At 41.2% G+C, this 4,135-nt stretch overlaps 1 pseudogene; it reads right to left on the bottom strand.

The window, feature by feature from the left end:
- Window positions 1-1,350: 1,350 nt before the first annotated feature.
- LOC102834766 lies at window positions 1,351-1,829 on the bottom strand (annotated as a pseudogene).
- Window positions 1,830-4,135: the final 2,306 nt, after the last annotated feature.

The raw sequence follows: 4,135 nt of genomic DNA, 5'->3' as shown, positions 1-4,135 counted from the left end.
CACAATATTCAGAGGGCTTCTGTGGATTCAGTTGGAGACCTGGTTGGCAAGCAGTGTGAGGAGACCCAACGACTCCTGTGCCCAGAGTCAGTGACATGGCCACGGAGGACTCAAGTGGAGAATGGAGCTGCCGGCTGATGGGAAGAGAGGGCATGTGCACAAGAACACCCACACTTGCAGATGACACCCACGTGACCGGAACTGGATGACTGGATGATCAAAGCTCAACCAGGAGAAGAAAGAAGGGGGGTGGGGAAAGAAGATTGAGCTGATCCAAGCTGATGAACTTGACCTATGCATACGAATGCAGTGACACAAAAGAGGTGATAAATCTTTACAGCAAGAAACATTCTCACCCCCTCCACACATACAGTAGACAGAGAGGGGCAACTTGGACATTGGATACCCAAATGGGGAGGGAGGGCCTACAAAGTCAAGAAGTAACTGTCTTACAAGCTTTTAAGAGGGAACCTAGAGCTAGGGGGCATGGAGGAAGGCAGAATCACCAGTGAGTACTATCGATTTTTCTAGGTGGAGGTGATGAAATGAAATACAGTTGGGTTACGTGCGATACTCTAGTGAATAATGGTTATCAAGATGGATTGTCAGTGTTGGAAATGCAAGGGTAGATGTTTTGTAGCAAGGAAGACAGAGATTATTTCTCCACTCTAGGAGCGGAGGTCTCTGAGACCACCAACGGATAAGAGCCGAGAACGGGATCCCATCCAGAGAAACGGGGATACTTGAGATGGAGACAGAGATGATGACATGGAGGGATGAAGTGGCTGGGGACTTTGGATCCAGAGAGGGAGAGGAACTGTGGGCCGAAGACTGAGGGGGGAGGGGAGAGTGTAGAGCACGGGCTTCTAGGATATGCCCTTTGGTCGGAAGATGATGCATGGAGGGGATTGGAACGATGGCAGTGTAATGATATATGATGGAATGAATATGGAACTGAGGTTCTCTCATGTAAACTATCATATAATTCACAATAAAACATTTTAAAAAATGACCTATTTAAACTAACACAGAGTGACATAGAAAACTTGAACAGACCTGTAACAAAAGAAGAAATTGATCAGGTAATTAAAAAACTCCCAGCATAAAAAAAATGTCATGTCCCAGATGTTTTGTTTTTTTTTTTTTTCTGGATAGTGTTCTTTATTGATGGTACATAACAAGACTAGGCTCTCTAAGCCCCTCCCCTTCTCCAGGGGGTCTGAATGGAAATTGCAAAGATGGGAGCTTCTCAGTGTTTAGGGGGTAGAGTTGGGGTAAGGACTCCCAGCAGCTGAGGAGGGCCTCTCTCTTCCTCTAGTGCTGTTGTTGGGGCTGTGGTCCAGGGGGCTCTTATTCCTTGGAGGCCATGTGGACCATAAGCTCCACCAGCTTGTTGCTGTAGCCAAATTCATTGTCATACCAGGAAATGAGCTTGACAAAGAAGTTTTTGAGGGCAATTCCAGCCCCAGCATCAAAGGTGGAAAAATGGGTGTCACTGTTAAAGTCACATGAGACGACCTGGTCTTCAGTGTAACCCTGGATGCCTTTTAGGAGTCCATCTGATGCTTGCTTCACCACCTTCTTGATGTCATCATATTTGGCAGATTTCTCCAGGTGGCAGGTCAGGTCCATGACAGATATATTCGGAGTGGGGACACAGAAGGTCATGCCAGTGAATTTCCCATTCAGTTCAGGGATGACCTTGCACACAGCCTTGGCAGCACAGCAAGGATGATGTTCTTCGCAGCCTCATGGCCGTCACACCACGATTTCTCAAAGGGACCATCCACAGTCTTCTGGATAGCAGTGATGGCATGAACTATGGTCATGAGTCTCTCCACGATGCCAAAATTGTCATGGATGAACTTGGGTGGGGGACCAAACCGTTGGTGGTGAAGGAGGCATTGTTGACAATCTTTAAGGAGTTGTCATACTTCTCATCTTTCACACTCATCACATACATGGGGGCATCAGCAGAAGGAGCATAGATGATTACCCTTTTGGCACCACCCTTCAAGTGAGCCTCAGCCTTCTCCAAGGTTGTGAAGACACCAGTGGACTCTGCAACATATTAAGCACCAGCATCACCACACTTGATGTTGGCGGGATCTCACTCCTGGAAGATAGAGATGGGCTTCCCATTGATGATAAGCTTCCCATTCTCAGCCTTGGCAGTGCCATTGAACTTGCCATGGGTGGAATCATACTGGAACATGTAGAGCATGTAGTTGAGGTTAATGAAAGGGCCGTTAATGGCAACAACCTCCACTTTGCCAGAGTTAACAGCAGCCCTGGTGACCAGGAGCCCAATACGGCCAAATCCGTTGCTTCCTAACTTCACAATCCTATCTTAGGGATGCAGCTGGTACTGCAAGAGAAACTGCGGCTGCATGTTCAATGGGGAGAAGCAGAGAGTCCCAGATGGTTTTACTGGTGAATTTTACCGAGCATTTAGAGAATAGCTGCACCAATTTTACTCAAATATTCCAGAACATAGAAAAGGATGGAAAGCCTGAGTGCATTTAATGAAGCAAGCATAACTATCATAAGAATACCAGACAAAGATATCACTGAAAAAGAAAATTATAGACTAATATCCTTTATCAACCTAGATGAAAAAATTCTCAATAAAATCCTAACCAATAGAATTCTAGAACATATAAAAAAAAATACATCACAACCAAGTGGGATTCATTCTAGAGATATAACGATGGTTCAACATTAGAAAAACAACATAATCCACAATATAAATAAAACAAAGGAAAAGAACATGTTCATAACAATTGATGCAAAAAAGCATTTAAAAAAAATCCAACATCCATTCTTGACTAAAACACTCAACAGAGTAAGAATTGAAGGGAAATCCCACAACATAATTAAGAGTATATATACAAACCCAACAGCCAATATTACCCTCAATGGGGAGAAACTGAAAGTATTCCCTTTGTAAACAGGAACCAGACAATGATGGATGCCCTTTATCACCACTCTTATTCAATATTGTGTTAGAAGTCTTAGCTGGAGATATAAAGCATGAAAGAGAAATTAAAAGCATACAAATTGGCAAAGAAGAAGTAAAGCACTCTCTGTTTGAAGTTGATAAGATCCTATATGTAGAAAATCCCAAAGACACAGCAAGAATATTATTGGGACTCATTGATAGATTCAACAAAGTGGCAGGGTACAAGATCAATATATAAAAATCAGTTGGATTCCTCTATATTAATAAATACAACTCTGAAAAAGAATATAAGAAAACTATACCATTTGTAATAGACATCCAAAAGATGAAATATATAGGAATAAATCTAACTTGAGAAACAAAAGACCTATACAAAGAAAACTGCAAAACACTACTATAAGAAACCAAGAGATTTACAAAAACGAAAGTATATACCATGCTTAAGGATAGGAAGATTAACATTGTGAAAATGTCTACAGTGCCCAAAACAGTCCATAGATAGAATGCAATCCAAATTCAGATTCCAGCCTCATTCTCTAAAGAGATAGAAAAAATCATCATGAACACTATATGGAAAGGAAAAAGATTTTGGATAAGCATAGCACTGTTTAAAAAGAAGAACAAAGTTGGAGGCCTTTCACTCCCTGATATATATATATATATATATATATATTTTACTACAGTCACAGTGGCCACATCAGCTTGATACTTACAAAATTAAAGATATATAGATCAATGGATCAGAATTGAGAACTCAGAAGTAAACCCATCTACATATAGTCAACTGATCTTTAACAAAGGGCCAAAATACATTGGATGGAGAAGAGATAGTCTCTTCAACAAGTGGTGCTGACAAAACTGGAAATCCATTTGCAGAAGAGTGAAACAAGACCCATATTTCACACCATATACAAAAACAAACTCAAGATGGATTAAAGACCTAAATGTAAAGCTTAGAACTATAAAGATCATCAATGAAAAACTAATGACAAACTTGGGGGGTTTAATGCATGTCATAAGTACACTATTAAACTTTACTAAAACACACACACACAGCAGAAGACTAAATGCATGATTTGCTGTGGTTGTTAAGTGTATTGAGTTGGTTTTGACTAATAGCAAACCTGTATAGGGTTTCTGAGGAACAGCTTGTGGTTTTGAACCACTACCTTG

Source organism: Chrysochloris asiatica, unplaced genomic scaffold (genome assembly GCF_000296735.1).
Source record: "Chrysochloris asiatica unplaced genomic scaffold, ChrAsi1.0 scaffold00239, whole genome shotgun sequence".
Taxonomy (NCBI): Eukaryota; Metazoa; Chordata; class Mammalia; order Afrosoricida; family Chrysochloridae; genus Chrysochloris; species Chrysochloris asiatica.
Note: the sequence above shows the minus strand (reverse complement) of the source record. Positions and strands in the feature narration are given on the sequence as shown.